This window comes from Macaca nemestrina, chromosome 12, assembly GCF_043159975.1.
Source record: "Macaca nemestrina isolate mMacNem1 chromosome 12, mMacNem.hap1, whole genome shotgun sequence".
Classification (NCBI taxonomy): Eukaryota; Metazoa; Chordata; class Mammalia; order Primates; family Cercopithecidae; genus Macaca; species Macaca nemestrina.
The window spans coordinates 69937852-69957483 of NC_092136.1; the positions used below are offsets into that span (position 1 = coordinate 69937852).

General features: G+C 35.6%; 1 protein-coding gene and 1 pseudogene across 2 annotated transcripts in view; one reads left to right on the plus strand and one right to left on the minus strand.

Moving 5' to 3' along the window:
• Positions 1 to 19632, minus strand: part of LOC105468643 (matrix metallopeptidase 26) — a 363923-nt gene that overhangs the window by 311207 nt on the left and 33084 nt on the right. The gene's annotated exons all lie outside the window — the stretch shown is intronic.
• On the plus strand, positions 3223 to 4168 carry LOC105468925 (olfactory receptor 51F2-like; annotated as a pseudogene).

The window sequence follows — 19632 nt, forward strand, 5'->3', positions numbered from 1 at the left end:
CTCTGGTTTTTGATTATGTCCAATGTGTACTTTAATTCTATTTTTTAGTATTGTGTTATTTTGATATTTTTCCAATGTGTTCTTTGTTTTTCCGTAACGCTATATGACGCTATTACCTACATTACCTTAAGGATGTTTTCTTGTTAGTTCTGCAGAAGTTTTTACCTTTGTGATACTGATAACTGAGTCATTGTGATGTGACAGGCAATATGCTACATGGTTTACAGACATTATTACATTTCTTCATACATGCTCATGCTCTGGATTTTCCAGATGTTGTTCCTTTATTAATGAAATATTTTAAAGATTCATGCTAGTATTTTTTTTTCTTTATATACTCTCTAGTGCAAAACAAGATCTCTTCAGTTTTTATTTTTTTTCTTAAAATCTATGTATGGGGCTTGCTCATGGTTGCTGTCCCAATAAGCATTATTATGTGGAATGCAGTTTCTGGTATAATTCCTGATTTCTAGCAGCCTACAGATAACATTCAACCAACACTGTATATTTCTTTGCAGGCTTAAAATCATAGGGGAAATTGTAAAACTACATTCTCAAAATGTACTGTTTTATTTCACTCTCTTCTGTACATGGGCTAATACTAATTTCAAAATTCAATGTATCTCTACCGATGCTACCCCTTATAGCCACCCTTTTGGCTATTTTTCTTGAGATGAGCCATCTGATACAGAAATAAAGTCCTTGTTACTTTATAGTTAAGCATCCTATAAAAATAAATGCCTGGTTCCCAACTTTTTATGTTGGTACAGACTCTGCATTCCTTACTATAGACTATGGATGTGTATTAAATATGGGCCTATATTTTGACTTCATATCTGTCCACATCCATCTCCATTTTCCTCAGTTTAGAGAAGTTAACCATTCCAAAATTTTCTGGATTTAGAATATCCATCAGTTGTAGTATCAGTGCTGCTTGTGTTTGTTTCTTTTTTTCTTCATTTGTGATGAAAATTTAATAGAAAGTTGGGAGAGACTCAGATAGTGCAGATTAAAATCACTTTAAAATGCACGTCTACTTTACATCTCAGAAGAAACTGACAGCAACGTGGTGTGTGAACTAGAAAGAGTCCAATAAAGACAGAAATTGGTGATCAACCGATGAAAGGTGAGAGTATATGCAGATTTCTGAATTAGGCAATTTCATATATGAAGCTACCATAGATTTATAAATCTGCAGAGCTACAGAGCTACCATAGAGCTATTAATCAAAGTGGGGGAAATAGGATATACAAGTTGTGGTTCTGTGAAGAAGACTAAATTTAGATGCAATCATACTGTGTTTGAACTTGCTTTCAGGTATTTAAGGTGAAAGAATCAACTAGTTAGACATGTGGCTCTAATATTCAGGAGATTAGTCTGGGAAGAAGATAAAAGCTTTAAAGTAGAAAAGTGAATATATAAAATCCATTGTCCACGGAATGCCTGTGTAGTTGAAAGTACACAGAAATAGACAACATGTTTGGAGAAATAGCCAAACTAATTTTCATCTACAACTCTAAGTAAGTACTTGTCAATTAGATGATAAAACTTGCGTAAAAATGGGCATACTTAATGAGAATAAACTTGAATGGTTTGTAAAACTAGTAGAAATCATAAAAACTTAAAAGTATATTTTGAGTAATACTTTGATTTTATGATAAATACGTCATTTCCACAATGGATTAATTTGATTTATAGTATTCAATGTTATCTTAAGTATTTACTATTTGCAAAAAAATGAGTTTCAGTAATCTAATTACATATCATATAACACATGGAGAATCCTGAAATAAAATTGTTTTAAGTCTGAACAATACAAATTTTAAATAATCAGAAATATTCAAATACAGATATCTGTCCCACATTTTCTTTATTTATTAAGAAGTAAATATTAACTGAAGCAGGATTATATCATAATTATCATCATTATTAGACAGTGTAGTATGGTTGTTAATAGCACAGGCTCTAGTATCTTTTTGTTTCTTTGATTGACTTCCAATATCATATATTTCACTTTTTATGAACTTTGGCAATGTATCCAAACTTTCAAACTTGTTTATGCATCTGTCAAAAAAAACAAAAAACAAAACAAAACAAAAAAAAACCTCTCTTTTAGATTTGTCATAAGACTCAAATGAAATAGTCTATGTAAAATAATTAGAGCAAAGTATGGAAATGGTCTTATCATTAACACAATATTATATACCTGAGTAATCCTATAAGAGAACAAAGATCAGATTAAAGACCAGGGCATACATGTTACAAAAGAAGCTTATTATTTGTCTCACTGATTTTTATCAAAACAGAAACAGGTTTTATAATCATAAACAGGGCAGTATTTTAATGTTACAAACTAAGAAGAATATCAAGTTTCAGGTTCATAGGAACTGAAACATCTCTCTCCTATTAAACATATATAATGAGGCAAGATGAATGGGCATTACCTGGGGTGAATTCTTGGGTAAATGTAGTTACTGAAAAGAGATGTTTTCCTGCTTACTAAATGGAGTAAATGAAATTTGGTTTCTAAGTTAATAATTCTAAAATTCCAAATCACAATTAGTCGATTATTTTTTTATACCAAGGCCTAATCACAGTTAAATAGAATATTGCAGGAAGAGCAAATAAAGGTAAAGCAACTGACAAATGCATACTGAATATCTATTATGAGCAAGAAACCCCACTAAACAAGGATTAGCCCCAAATACCCTTTATTCTCATAATCCAGCTGAAGGATGAAAAATTTAATCAAAATCATGAGAGTACAAGATAGTAAGTGGTAAACATCGAATAAATGTATTTAAATAAATTGAAGTTAAATTGAAATTAATTAAATATCTTAGTTCAGGGATTAATCTCACAGACAAAATATTGAATGAAAGAAGCTAAACACAAACAGTATGTAATACATGATTCATTTATATAAAAATCAAGTATAGGGAGAGATAATTATGGTAATAAAATTCAGAATAATGGTTACTATTTGAGAGGACACTGATGAGGATGTGGCATTAAGAGGCCTTCTGGGTTGCCGATAATGTTCAATAAGTTGATCTTGGACGTTGTTACACAGGTAGAGGTGGATGTAAAACTTCCTTGAGCTGTACTTTAAAGCTTTATGCATTTTACTGAATGTATATTAAACTTCAACTAAAATAATTTAAAAATTCTAAATTTAGGAAGTCAAGATCCTACAAGAGAATTCTGCTCCAAAAGGCCATAATGCCAATCTTCCATAATTCCACTTCCCCTACTTTCCTCTTGACGGCAGTCCCTGGACTTGAATGGGCCCACATCTGCATCTCCATTCCTCATCTGCTGCCTCTATTTAACTGCCCTTTCTGGGAATACCTTGATCCTTTTTGTCATCCTCACTGAGCCAATCCTCCATGAGCCCATGTACTATTTCCTCTCCATGTTGTCCACCACTGACATTGGCTTATGCATCTCTACACCGGTGGCAGTGCTGGGAATATTCTTGCTCAATGCTCGGTAGATTAGCTTTAACACTTGTTTATCACAGATGTTCTTCATTCACCTCTGCACTTTCATGGAATCTTCAGTGCTCCAGGCTATGGCCTTTGATCATTTTGTGGCCATTTCTAACCCCTTAATATATGCTATCATTCTAAGTCATGCAAGAATTCCACAGATTGGTTTGGCAGTCATTACCAGGGAGACTGTCATTTTGACACCACTAATCCTACTTTTTAAGTGACTGTCGTTCTGCCGGAGCCACGTGCTCTGCCACTCCTACTGTTTCCAGCCTGATGTGAAGAAACTCTCATGTTCAGACACAAAGATCAACAGTGCATTAGGATTAACTGCAATCATCTCTACTGCCTGAGTGGACTCCATCTTTATCTTGCTCGCCTATCTGCTGATCATTCGCTCAGTTCTCAGCATTGCACCCTCAGAGGAGAGGAAGAAGGCCTTCAGCACCTGCATTTCTCATATCACTGCTGTTGGTATATTCTACATCCCTTTGATCAGCCTGTCCTTTGTTCACAGATTTGGAAAACATGCCCCACCCTATGTGCCCACCCTCATTGCTAACATATACTTGCTTATCCTCCCTGTGATGAATCTCATCATCTACAATGTGAAAACAAAGCAGATTCAGAAAGCTGTGCTCAAATTTGTATGTTTGAAGGGAATTCATATTTAACATGTACTACTCCTATAAAGACTTATTTCAAAGTCTACAAAATTTACCACAAATTGGAGTTACAAACCCATGCATGCAATTTTAGAGTTGAGTAAAACTAAATGCCATCCAATTCAAATGTCTCCAGAATGTGATCATCATGGCTAAGCAATCTCTTTTCTACCATCAAAATACTAATTCAGATTCTCACTATCTTAGTTACCTTGTTCCAGTAGATCACTAACTGAATTAATGTTTCTATGCTCTTTCTGCTAAATGATCACATGATTCACTTTGAATTAAGATTCCAAATATCCAGCCCTAAAGGATATGAACAGACATTTCTCAAAAGAAGACATTCATACAGCCAACAGACACATGAAAAAATGCTCATCATCACTGGCCATCAGAGAAATGCAAATCAAAACCACAATGAGATACCATCTCACACCAGTTAGAATGGCAATCATTAAAAAGTCAGGAAACAACAGGTGCTGGAGAGGATGTGGAGAAACAGGAACACTTTTACACTGTTGGTGGGATTGTAAACTAGTTCAACCATTATGGAAAACAGTATGGCGATTCCTCAAGGATCTAGAACTAGAAGTACCATTTGACCCAGCCATCCCATTACTGGGTATGTACCCAAAGGATTATAAATCATGCTGCTATAAAGACACATGCACACGTATGTTTATTGCGGCACTATTCACAATAGCAAAGACTTGGAATCAACCCAAATGTCCATCAGTGACAGACTGGATTAAGAAAATGTGGCACATATACACCATGGAATACTATGCAGCCATCAAAAAGGATGAGTTTGTGTCCTTTGTAGGGACATGGATGCAGCTGGAAACCATCATTCTTAGCAAACTGTCGCAAGAACAGAAAACCAAACACCGCATGTTCTCACTCATAGGTGGGAACTGAACAATGAGATCACTTGGACTCAGGAAGGGGAACATCACACACCGGGGCCTATCATGGGGAGGGGGGAGGGGGCAGGAATTGCATTCGGAGTTATACCTGATGTAAATGACAAGTTGATGGGTGCTGACAAGTTGATGGCTGCAGCACAGCAACATGGCACAAGTATACATATGTAACAAACTTCCACATTATGCACATGTACCCTAGAACTCAAAGTATAATAATAATAATAATAAAAACAAATATCCAGCCCTAAGAACATTTTAAAAAGAAACAAATAAATATATATCTTATTTTTATTTCACATGCACCAACTAAATGAAGCAGCAAATCCTGTCTATGGTAATTTCCTCCACAATTCAGGCTTAACTTTTCTTTAAAGTTTCATTCACTTTTTTCTCTTTTCCCATACTCTGCAGTCTAAAAATGCCAGTGTGCTTATGACTTCTTCAGATGTATGCAGTTTTTTCATGGTGGGCTTTACTGTTGACTCCACTTCAACTTTAACACCCACTTCACCTTGAAGTTCTACTTATGTTTCAAGGCTCATCTTTAAATATCTTCCTCATTAAATATTTTATGATCGCTCCTGTGATATTTGTTCTCTCCTCATAATTTTCTTTCATATTTCTTTGCTGATATCAGTTTTTTTATATGTGTGCACACCTGTGTGTATATTATTATAGCTTTCACAAGACTGTACATTTCCTAAATAAAAAGTCTTGATTTTATTTGAAGACTTTGTAATACTCAGCAGAATACCTTTCACATAGTAGATACTTATTGATAGTTGTTGAATTTAACTATACATAGAAACCTATCAAATAATCTATCTAAACAATTCCAGTGATAACTCCTTTGATTCAATATTTGACATATGTAACACAAGAAATTTCTCTTTCAACTGAGTAAAATTTTTCTGCCTATATTATCTGGTAATTGATCATAGTTCTAACTTTCCAAACTGCATAGTTGAATGGTTATTTTGGAACTTTAGGTCTCAGAAAGTTGTCCCCGTTTGGTCCCACATCCAATAAATCTGTATTTCTTGTCTATTCTTTTAAAAAAATAGATTTAGGGGGCAGAGATTTGTTACATGGATATATTGCATAGTGGTGAAGTCTGGGCTTTTAGTATAGGCATCATCCAAATAGAGTGCATTATACCCATTAAATCATTTCTCCTCCCATATCCCGCTTCCACCCTCCTACCCTTCCCAGTTATCAATGTCTATTATTCCACTCTAAATGGCCATATGTGCATATTATTTAGCCCCTACTTATAAGTGAGAACATGCAGTATTTTACTTTCTGTTTCTGAGTTATTTCATTTAAGATAATGTCCTCTAGTTCCATCCATGTTACTGCAAAAGACATCACTTCATTCTTGGGATTGAGTATGATTCCATGGTGTATACTGACCACATTTTCTTTATCCAGTCATCCAGTAGTGGACACTTAGATTGATTCCATATTTTCGCTATTGTGAAGAGTACTGTGATAAACACATGAATACAGGTTTTAAAAATATATAATAATTTGTTTTCCTTTGGGAAACTACTCAATAGTGGAATTGGCATCTCAAATAGTAGTTCAACTTTTAGTTCCTTGAGAAATCTCCATGTAGTTTTCCATAGAGTACTGGTAATTACATTCCCACCAACAGTGTGTAAATGTTCTCTTTTCTCCACATCCTCACAAACATCTGTTATTTTTTGACATTTTAATAATAGCCCTTCTGATAGGTATCTCATTGTGGTTTCAATCTGCACTTCTCTGATGATTAGTGGTGTTGAGCAATTTTCATAAGCTTGTTGGCCATTTGTATGTCTTCTCTAGAAAACTGTCTGTTAATGTCCTTTGCCCACTTTTTAATCGTTATTTGTTATTTGTTGTTGTTGAGATGTTTGAATTCCTTGTAGATTCTGAATATTAGTCATTTGTTAGATGCACAACTGGTAAATATTTTATCCCCTTCTGCAAGTTATCTGTTCACTCTGTTGATTAATTTCTTTTGCTGGACAGAAGCTTCATAGTTTAATTAAGTCCACTTTATCTATTTTTGTTTCTGTTGCATTTGCTTTTGAGGTCTTAGTCATGAACTCCTTGCCAAGGCAAATGTCTATAAAAGTTTTTCCTAGCTTTTCCTCTAGTATTTTTGAAACTTCAGGTCTTACATTTGAGTCTTTATTCCATCTTGAGTTAAATTTTGTATATGGTGAGAGATGGGGGTCCAGGTTCATTCTGCATATGGCAATCCAATTTTCCCAGCACCATTTATTTAATAGGGTTTCTGCCCTTTCCCCAGTGTGTTTTTGTCAACACTGTCACAGATCAGCCAGCTATAGATATGTGGCTTTATTTCTGGGTTCTCTACTCTGTTTCATTGGTCAATGTGTCTATTTTTATACCAGTACTGTGCTCTTTTGCTTACTATAGTCTTGTAGTGCAATTTCAAGTCAAGTAATGTGATGCCTACAGCTTTGTTCTTTTTGCTTAGGATTCTTTTGGCTATTCAGGCTCCTTTTTAATAAGAATTTTATATTTTTTTTAATTCCGTGGAAAAATGACTTTGGTAATTTGTTAGGTATTACATTGAATTTGCAGATTGTTTTGGCAGTATGGTCATTTTAACAATACCGATTTTCTGATCCATGATCATGGGATATTTTTCCATTTGTTTGTATCATCTACATTTTTTTCTCAGCATTTTGTAGTTTTCCTTGTAGAGATCCTTCACCTCCTTGATTAAATGAATTTCTACGTATTCTTTATAGCTATTATAAGTGAAGTTGAGTTCTTATTTGGTTCTCAGCTAGATAGCTATTGTCATTTAGAAATGCTACTGATTTTTGTATGTTGATTTTGTATCCTGAAACTTTACTGAATGTATTTATCAAATCTAGGAGTCTTTCGGTGGAGTCTTCAGAATTTTCTAGGTATACGATCATATCATCAGCAAATAGAGATAATTTGACTTCCTCTTTTCCAATTTTGATACGTTTCCTTTTTGCTCTTGCCTGATTGCTCTGACTAGGACTATTTTGAATAAAAGTGGTGAAAGTAGGCATCCTTGTCTTGTTTCAGTTCTTAGATAAAATGTTTTCAACTTTTTCCCATTCAGTATGATGTTGGCTGCCGGTTTGTCATACGAGGCTTTTATCATTTTCAGATATTTCCTTCTATTCCTAGCTTCTTGAGGGTTTTTATCATGAACTCATGCTGAATTTTATCAATTGCTTATTCTGCAACTATTGCCATGATCATATGAGGTTTTTTTAAAAAAAATCTGCTTATGTGGTGAATCATACTCATTGATTTGCCTATGTTGTGACATCCTTGAATCTGTGGAATAAAACCCACTTCATTGTTGGGTATTTTTTTTATGTGCTTTTTGATTCAGTTTGCTAGTATTTTATTAAGTATTTTTGCATCTATATTCATCAGGGATATTTATCTGTAGTTTTATTTTCATGTGTGTCCATGCCTGGCTTTGGTATTGGTGATACAGTCTGCATAAAATGAGTTAGGGATAATTCCCCCCTCATTGATGTTTTGGAACAGTTTTAGTTGGATTGGTACCAACTCTTCCTCCTATGTCTGGTAGAATTTGGCTGTTAATCCATCTGGTTCTGTATTTTTCTTATTTGGGAGACTTTTATTACTGATTCAATATTACTAATCAATATTAGTCTGTTCAGGTTTTCTGTTTCTTTCTGGTTCAATCTTTGGAGGTTATATTTCCAGGAATGTATTCATTTCCTTTACGTTTTCTAGTTTGTGAGTGTAGAGTTGCTCATAGTAGTTTGTGATGATCTTTTGTATTTCTAAGGTATCAATTGTAATGTCTCCTTTTTCATTTCTGATTGTACTTATCTGAATTTACTCTCTTCTTTTGTTGGTTAATCTAGCTAGTTGTCTATGACTTTTTTTTTATTTTTTCAAAGAACCAACTTTTCATTTTGTTGATTCTTTGTATTGTCCTTTTGGTATCAATTCTACTTAGTTCTGCTCAGATCTTTGTAATTTATTTTCTCCTGCTAGCTTTGGTTCCATTTGTTCTTGTTTTTCTAGTTTCTTGATGTATGATGTTAGGTTAACTTGTGATCTGTCTATTCTTTTGATGCAGGCATTGAATGCTATAAAACTCTCTCTCGGTACTGTTTTTGCTGTATGCCGGAGGTTTTCTTATGTTGCCTATTTTAACACCAAAATATCTTATCTTCACTTTTAGACTCAGTTTAGGCATCAAAATCCTTTACCTAAATCATAGTTTCCTTAGAGTTCTCTGGGTCTCCAATCTTACCTTTTCCCTCCTTCTGTTTTCCATAAAACATAAAGACCTCTTTAAAAGGTTTTTAATGCAATATTAATGTACAAAAAAAGTTCTCATTAATAAAATATATTTTAGAAAAGGCCAAAATCTTCCTTGCTATATTCCCCCAAACCCAGCCTCTTTCTGACTTCTCCACAGAGGTAACCATTGTACAGTTTTGATTTTTATCGTTTCTTTTTATATTTATATACATAAATATGGAAAAATAAAATTTAAAACAAATTTTATCCTTTGTATTTCAGATAGTAACACAGTTTCTTAAGGACACTTTTCCTGTTTTTTAAATACTGCATAAAACCAACTAAAGAAACTTGCTCATTACCCAGAATTCCTATGGATCTCACTGTCCCTTCATATTTTCTGTTCAACACTTTCCAAGGTATTAGCCCTCTGTGGTTTCAAACCCCACTGGCTAATTCTCTACACCTCTATCGTATCTATTTGGTAAGCTCATTCTGACTGCTACTTCTTTTAGACATAGAAATGCTGTGGAATGCTATATTTAAGCATTACTTCCTCAGGGTCCACTTGCATCAACCACAGTCACTAAGAACCCTACCACAATTACTCTAGCTTATTGCCAGAATCAATGACCTGGGATTTGGCAGTCTGATTCACCCTGCCCTACTTCAAACATTCCTGTTTTTACAAATGAGGATAAAATGTGGCACATTTTACAACACCAAACATCCAGCTCAAAGTTCTGTGGCCTTAAGAACTGAGACCAAGAACATGATTATTCCAATATATAGTTTTTTTGTTTTGCTTTGTTTTGTTTTTGTTTTTGTTTTGTGACAAAGTCTTACTCTTGTCACCCAGGCTGGAGTGCAATGGCATAGTCTCAGCTCACTGCAACTTCTACCTCCCGGGTTCAAGCAATTCTCCTGCCTCTGCCTCCCGAGTAACTGGGATTACAGGTGCACACCACCATGCCCAGCTAATTTTTCTATTTTTAGCAGAGATGTGGTTTCGCCATGTTGGCCAGGTTGGTCTCAAACTCCTGACCTCGTGATCCCCCACCAGCCTCCCGAAGTACTGGGATTACAGGTGTGAGCCACCACGCCTGGCCCCAATTTATATTCTTATTCATCTTTTAACAACAACATGTATTTAGCATCTACTGTAAATCAAGTAGTCAGATGGATATTGAGAATATAAACATGAACAAGACTAGCTTCTTGCCTTAAGAGTACTTAATGCCTAGTGAGGAATATAATTTGCAAAGATATAATTTAAAAAATATTTACTATATAGATTTACCTTCTTTCAAGAAACCTCAATAAAGAACACAAATATTGGATGATTCCTATTACAAGAACTTTAACCAGTAATTCTACTTTACTGCGACCATGGTATAAAATCAAAAACTACTTGACACAGAAATAGGAAGAAAGAACACTAAAAGGATAGAAACCACTGAAAGTGAGAATTAATAATGTGAGAAAATACTTGAAATAATAATGCAAGTCAATGGTAACATAAGATTGACTATGAAAATTTAAATTGACACTCAAATTTTGATAATGGCATCACTTGTCTATGAAGTGTTTTCCAAAGGTTAATCCATAGTCTGAATACATAACAACTATAGTACAAGGCCAAACACATAACTATTGCTTGAGGATCTTGTTAAAAATTTAGATTCCTGATACATCTCTACCAGGGAATATTATTTGGCATTAAAATTAGCCCCTCGTGCCCATGTTTTTCCAATTTAGGTCTCAGTCTAGACACCATTATTTGCTGGAAACCATTCCTTATTCCCCAAAATGAGATTGTTGCCCTCTTTATGTGCTGTGGTAGCATTCCAAATTTACTATCCATGCTATAATTCCACTATACTTGCCTTTGTCCTCTAGTCAACTACTCATGATGAGGTCAGGGACTTTGTTGTTATTAACACTTAATTTCCTATGCCTTGTCCACAGTAGATGTACAGTACCTATTTGCTGAATTACTGAATATATCTGTCTGATTTTCAGTACTGTGCTTGGATTAAAGTGACTGTTTTGTCACGTAGCATTGGAAACTCACCACTGCTCCATTTCTGGCTCATGCTGTGCATTACAGCAGGGTTTCTTACAAGTGCTAGCTCACAGGCTCCCTCTTGCTGGTTCTAGGTTTGTCCTCTGTATGGCACACAGATCAAATGTATTTTCCAGTAAAGCAACTTTCAGCCATTTGAACATAGCCATATATTTGTTCTTAGTCTTTTCTTTTTCTGGCTAACTATACATTTTGTAACTTCCAAGTGTCCCTTTTTGCTTTATGCATCATTATTATGCTTTCTTTTTCTTGTTGTTTTTGGTTTGTTGTTGTTTTAATTTTTATTTTACTTTAAGTTCCAGGATACATGTGCAGAACTGCAGGTTTGTCACATAGGTGGTTTGCTGCACCTATTGACCCATCCTCTAAGTTCCCTCCCCTCCCCCACTGCCCCCAACAGGCCCTCGTGTGTGTTGTTCCCCTCCCTGTGTCCATGTGTTCTCATTGTTCACCTCCCACTTATGAGTGAGAACATGTGGTGTTTGGTGTTCTGTATTAGTATTCGTTTTCTCTTTTCTGTTTTCTGTTTTCTGTTTTCTGTATTCTGTATTAGTTTGCTGAAGATGATGGCTTCCAGCTTCATCCATGTCCTTCAAGGACATGATCTCATTCCTTTTTATGACTGCATAGTATGCATGGTATACGTGTACCATATTTTCTTTATCCAGTATATCATTGATGGGCATTTAGTGTGGTTCCGTGACTTTGCTATTGTAAACAGTGCTGCAATAAACATACATGCACATGTGTCTCTATAGTAGAATCATTTATATTCCTTTAGGTAAATACCCAGTAATGGGATTGCTGGGTCAAATGGTGTTGCTGGTTCTAGATCCTTGAGATCTCAGAAATAACATCACACATCTACAACTATTTGCTCTTTCACAAACCTGACAAAAACAAGCAATTGGAAAAGGATCCCCTATTCAATAAATGGTGCTGGGAAAACTGGCTAACCACATGCAGAAAACTGAAACTGGACCCTTTCCTTACACCTTATACAAAAATTAACTCGAGATGGATTAAAGACTTAGATATAAAACCCAAAACGATAAAATCCCTAGAAGAAAACCTAGGCAATACCATTCAGGACAGGCATAAGGAAAACCTTCATGATAAAAATGCCAAAAGCAATTGCAACAAAAGCTAATATTGTCCTTTCAATACACTTTGGCAAGAACAAGACTAATAAAATCAATGCTTTTAGGCCACTGGAATACCATGTAATAAAATTAATGTCATTCTGTGGAAGGGACTAAAATGTCTCTAAGGTACTTTCCAGTTATAAAATTCTAGGACTCTACATGACTCTAAAACAGTATGAATTAAGATATTTAAATTCAATGTTCCAGGTTGACTTAGAGGAGATGTCCAAAGTCAAAATATAATTTCTTTTATTTTTTAGAAGACTAAGAACAAACATATGGCTATGTTCAAATGGCTGAATGTTGCTTTACTGGAAAATAATTATATTTGATCTGTGTGCCATACAGAGGACAAACCTAGAACCAGCAAGAGGGAGCCTGTGAGCTAGCACTTGTAAGAAACCCTGCTGTAATGCACAGCATGAGCCAGAAATGGAGCAGTGGTGAGTTTCCAATGCTACGTGACAAAACAGTCACTTTAATCCAAGCACAGTACTGAAAATCAGACAGATATATTCAGTAATTCAGCAAATAGGTACTGTACATCTACTGTGGACAAGGCACAGTGTCTCACTCTTGTTGCCCAAGCTAGAGTGCAATGGCGCAATCTCGGCTCACTGAAACTTCTGCTTCCAGCGATCAAGCGATTCTCCTGCCTCAGCCTCCTGAGTAGCTGGGATTACAGGCGCCCACCATCACGCCCAGCTAATTTTTTGTATTTTTAGTAGAGACGAGGTTTCACTATGTTGGCCAGGCTGGTCTCGAACTCCTGACCTCATGATCTGCCTGCCTCAGCCTCCCAAAGTGCTGGGATTACAGACATGAGCCACCGCCCCCAGCCCCAAAATATTATTTCTCTGTATGTTCTCCTGCTGTGACTTTCCTGCCTATGACCACTGGTTTTTAATATTAACTTTCTTGGTCATTTATTTTATTTAAATTTCTATTGATGATTCTAGCCATAAGTGCATTATTTTTTATTATAATGTTATTCTTCTAATATGTATAACTGTTAAAATGTTCTTCTAAAATTGATGAATAAGGACCTTATTTTTATTTTTTATATTAATTTTGAAATGATGTCAGGAAACTGAATGATAAACTGATTTTATTTTAGTTAATATACTCTTCTGTCAAGTATGCAGTTAATGGAACAAGAATCACTTCATAATCAGCAATTATAATTCCATACCCATTACAATCCATACCTGAAATTTTCTATATGAGACTTTTTCCATAATATTTCATATATTTAGGATATTAAGTAATGCCCATAAGCTTATCGTTGTGACATTTTTAACTGCAATTACATTGAATAAAAAAATGGAGATTATCAAATTCAACCTTTCTTACTATTAACATTAAACGTCAAGACCAAAGACATATGGCTATTTTGTGGCTGATTCAAAACTGAGCAGGCTTTGATGAAAAATATGCCGGGTTCTCAGCAGCCTATAAGAGCAGGAGTAACAGCTGAGACTGGACAGCAGTAGTAGCTAGAGACAAAAAAAAAAAAAAGTAGTCAACAATACAACATGTAGTCCCAAGAGGAATCATAAAGTAAGATTTGGAGATAGAATGTTTCACTAGTGAAGGAGGTAAAATTGTGTGGCTATAATACAACTGCGTGAGTATATTCTCCATATCAATGGTTGGAGTCTTCATAGTTCTGAATGTCCATGAATGACCAGTGGGATTCTAGCCAATGCCTGGGTCTATGAGAAAATTGCCCAAACTTCTTGCAGTCAAGAAGAACAAAACATTAATATTCAAAGCACTACCACACTGGTTTAGCGAGGGTCTTAGCAAGATTTTCCAGCACTAAGGGTCCCAGATGACAAGAGTAAAGTCAACATGGAAAAGAAGAAAGGAAAGAGAAGAAAACTCACCTAGGACCACACCTGCATAGCAATAAGACTCATTTCAGATGCTACTTCCTGGTGGAGTTAAAAGCTCACGTGTTATTTACATTGATGAAGATAGACTTTGAAAGCATACTGTCCTGAGTCTTGTATGTAAACCAAGGGTGGCAATAATTGCAACAATATTAGGCTAGAAAGAGAAGTGTCTGGTATCAGGCCTCTGCATATCTAGTTCACTCCTATCCCTGAAGCTTAATACAGTTGGCTTTTAAAAGACTAATTGCTAAAGGTGGTGTTACAGATAATTTTCTTCAATAGTTATATATCAACTCAGCTATAGTGACAACAGATACGAAAATCAAGAATCAAGATCAGAAGTGTAAACCTAGACTAGAAACAACTCTAGTAAGGTAGGGGCAAAATCCATTGACCAAGAAATAGCAAATGGGCTATTTTGACTTGTATAGAATTATTTCTTTATATAAAATTATTTTCTTAAAAGATTACATACATATAATGTATGATAAAGTTCCACGATAATAGAGGTTTTTTTCTTAAGGCAGGTTAATTTAATTTTATAGAAGGAACACTTTCAAAACTTCAAATAGCATAATTAGAGAAAAAAGTGACAAAAAAACGAAGAGATGAATACTGACTATAACTTACTCCCAAGACAAAAGACTATTTATTTCTGTAATTATTGACCGAAGCCTGACAATTCCATGATTAGATGAGGTAACAGCCAAGTTCCTGTTCACATGTATTACTGTTTCAAAACAATCCTAGTGGCAGAATTCTGACTGTTGAGACCAGAACTGCTCATAAAATCTGGAAGGTTTTTCTTTATCACAAGGCCCTGTAGATGGACAAATTTAAACATCAGATGAAAACACCCCTTAAGCTGATAGAACTGCACTTTTCTGGTTGATGACGTATTTTCTCGCGGTGGTAGTCTTAACCAGTAAGAATCTGCAAAACCACATTATGAATGAGAAGCAAAATAAGGTGCTTCATGTCCACCTGCCTCCTCAGGCTAGCCTCTAATGCCCACACCTCCACCCAACTGCCCGGCTTTCTTGTGTTCATTTGTCTTGATTTTCTTTCCTTGCAAAGAAACCAAATTGCAAAAGCAGACACAGGAAGGGAGGCAGCAGGAGAGAAGTAAGAAGGAAAGGTGGCAAACATGAGTGCTCCTTGGACAGATACCAAAGCAGGAGCTGAATTTGTTTCTTGTGGGGCATCAGTGGAATTCTTGTTTTAAAAAAACCCAGCCAGGCTTAGTGGCTTACACCTGTAGTCCTAATGCTTGAGAGGCTGAGGCAGGAGCATCACTTGAGGACAGGAGTTTGAGTCTCCACGAAAAGCAAACGAAAAATAATGGGGCGTGGTGGCTCCAGCCTGTAGTCCTAGCCACTCAGGAAGCTGAGACAAGAGGAGTTTGAGCAAGCAGTGAGTCATGATTGCACCCTGCAGCTGAGTTTTTAAACAAATATTCGCATACATGTATATTTTTATTAAATAATAAATCTTACTTTTAAAAATGAATACCACTTCAAATTACCCAATTAATTTATGGTATTTTCAAATTACTTTTGATCTCTTTGTGTGGACCTTACAAAGGAAGGGAGAAAGAAACTGACTAGGGTCAAAGTGAAAGAGGACCAAAAGTACCCCTGGGTTTTTTTTGTGTGTGTGTGTGTGTTTGTTTGTTTGTTTGTTTGTTTGTTTTTTGAGACAGTTGTACTCTTGTTGCCCAGGCTGGAGTGCAGTGGTGCGATCTGGGCTCACTGCAAGCTCCGCCTCCCGGGTTCACGCCATTCTCCTGCCTCAACCTCCAAGTAGCTGTGATTATAGGCATGCGCCACCACGCCTGGCTAATTTTGTATTTTTAGTAGAGACGGGGTTTCTCCATGTTGGTCAGGCTGGTCTCAAACTCCTGACCTCAGGTGATCCACCCGCCTTGGCCTCCCAAAGTGCTGGGATTACAGGCGTGAGCCACAGCACCCGGCCACCCCTGGGTTTTAAAAAAACAAGATGTGCTATTCTCTGTTGTGAATCGGGAAACAAGAATCATGAAGAGGAAATTCAACTCAGCAGGGAAAAAAATATTAAAACTGGGAAGTAGAAAGGAGACGTTAAAATCCTAAAAATAATCTCCAATTTGATTTATCTGACTACAGTTAGTAGAAATCATAACAAAACTGATGAATGGTTTTATCATTTCTCATTCTAGGACATTTATTGCAACAGAATTATTCTTCCATAGTAATCATGTCGTCTTTTCTTTTTTTTTTTTTTGGAGACGGAGTCTCGCTCTGTCGCCTGTCGCCCGTCGCCCAGGCTGGAGTGCAGTGGCCGGATCTCAGCTCACTGCAAGCTCCGCCTCCCGGATTTACGCGATTCTCCTGCCTCAGCCTCCTGAGTAGCTGGGACTACAGGCGCCCGCCACCTCGCCCGGCTAGTTTTTTGTATTTTTTTTTTTTTTAGTAGAGACGGGTTTCACTGTGTTAGCCAGGATGGTCTCGATCTCCTGACCTTGTGATCCACCCCCGTCTCGGCCTCCCAAAATGCTGGGATTACAGGCTTGAGCCACGGCGCCCAGCTAATATCGTCTTTTCTTAACATCACTTCCTCTTCTCTGATCTTTTTCCTAACTGGAGTTCCAGGACTAGAAGTTGCTCATGCCTGCATCTCTATCCCCTTCTGCTGTCCCTACATAACTGCTCTCTCTCAGAATGGCATCATTCTATTCGTCATCATCACTGAGTCCAATCTCCACAAACCAATGTACTATTTCCTCTCTATGCTCTCAACCACTGACCTGGGCTTGTGTGTTTGGACACTAGTCGCTATGCTGGGCATATTCTGGTTCAATCAAGTAGAAAGAATAAAAGAAAGTTTAGATTAGAAATTAATGAAATAGAAAATAGAAAAAACAACAATCAACAAAACAAAGCTAATTATTTGATACAAGTGAATTAGTAATTTTAAAACTTCTCAAGAAGAAAAACATAGACCTAGATGATTCACTGGCAAATTTCACTAAACACTTAAAGAAAAATTAATATCAATTCTTCATAAGCTATTTCAAAAATGGAAGAGTAAATACATCCCAACTCATTTTATGAAGTCATTTTATCATGATGTTAAAACTATGCAAAGACATCATAGAAAAAGAAAATCGTTAAGATTTGTTGTGACTATAGATGAAAAGATCATCAATTAAATATAGCAAACTAAATCCAGCAACATATAAAAAGGATTATATACCATGACTAAGTGAAATTTATTCCAAGAATGCAAGGTTGATTTAACAATAGAAAAAAACCTATAGAACAATGAATAGGATAAAGAACAAAAACTACATGATCATCTCAAAGATGTAGAAGAAGCATCTGACAAGATTCAACTATCATTTTTTATAACAACACTCAACAATGTAGAACAAAAAGGAACTTTGTAAACTGATAATAGGCATTTATGAAAAACCCACAGGTAACATGATCCTTAATGGGGAAAGTCTGAATAGTCCCCTCTAATATAATGAAAAAGGCAAGGATGTCCACTCTCATCTATTTTATTCAACACTGCCCTGGAGGTTCGAGCCACAACAGCTAGACAAGGCAAGGAAATAACATCCAGGGAAAGGAGAAGGTAAAACTATTTCTATTTGCTTTGACATCATCTTTTGATTAATGATGATCATCATGATCTAAGAATTTTAAAATTCTTAGAATTTTCTACTAAATTTTTTAATCTACTAAATATTAAAACTAATAAATGGGTTCAGAAAAGTTGCAGAATATAAGATCAATAAAAAATTGTATTTCCATACACTAAAAATGAACAATCTAAAACTAAAATTAAGAGAAAAATTCCATTTACAATAGCATCAAAAAGAATAGTTAGAAATATGTTTAATTAAAGAGGCATAAGACTTGCACACTGAAACCAAAATATTGCTGAAATAAATTAAAGATGGAACAACATGTTGTAAATGTAAATGGAACAACATGTCATATTCATAGATTTGAAGACTTAATCTTGCTAAGACGGCTGTAATTCCCAAGTTGGTTTACAAATGTAATCACCATCAAAATTCAATCTTGCTTCCTTGCATAAATTGTCAAGCTGGTCCTAAAATACATACAGAATTTTAAGGGTTCCAGAAGAGCCAAAATAATCTTGAAAAAGAAGAGCGAAGTTGGGTGCTTCACGCTTACTAATATCAAAATTTATTACACAGCTACCATTATTCAGCCAGTACATAGTACTGGCATAGGACAGACATATCCATCAATGAACTGGAATTGAGAGTCAGGAAATGTACACTCACATGTCCTGTCAACTAATTTTTAACCAGGGTGTCAAGACAGCTCAATGAAGAAAGAATGGTGTTTTCGACAAATGGCGTTGCCACCCAAATTTCCACCAACTAAAAAGTGAATATACAAAATGTGATGGAGCCATGCAATGGAATATTCATTCAGCTATGAAAAGGACGGCAGTACTGATACTTACCACACAATGTATAAACCTTGAAAACACTGCACTAAATGAAAAAAGCCCATCACAAATGCCCAATAGTGTATGATTCAATTTATATAAAATCTTCAGAATAGGCAAATCTATAGAGACAGAAAGTAGATTAGTGATTGCTCAGGGCTGAGAGGGATGGAGAGCAATGAGGTACAACTGCTTCTGGATAGGGTGCTTCTCTTGGAGTTCATGAAAATTTTCTATAGTTTCTTGGAACAACAAGTAACATATTAAGTACAGCCACATAACTTCATGAATATACTAAACACCATTAATTTTTACCTTTTAAATGAATGAATTGTATGTATGTGAATTGTATCACAATAAAACTATTATATTAAAAAAGAATTAAAGATTATGTAAGAAAGTTGATCTTTAATTCCTAGCCTATAAAAATAAGAAGAAAAAGATTAAATTCACAGTTTCCCTGGAATATAAGTAAGCTTATAATTAGTGATCCATAAAGATAGAGAATTCATAAAAAGATACAACAAAAGATGAAATAACATTGACAGACAAACTGCAGCCCAAAATATGTACAGGAGAATATCAAAGGAGAAGTGGAAGCAATTCAATGGGATGGTTCAGTCTCTGAAGTGTGGATTGGTAAACTCCATTGTAATGA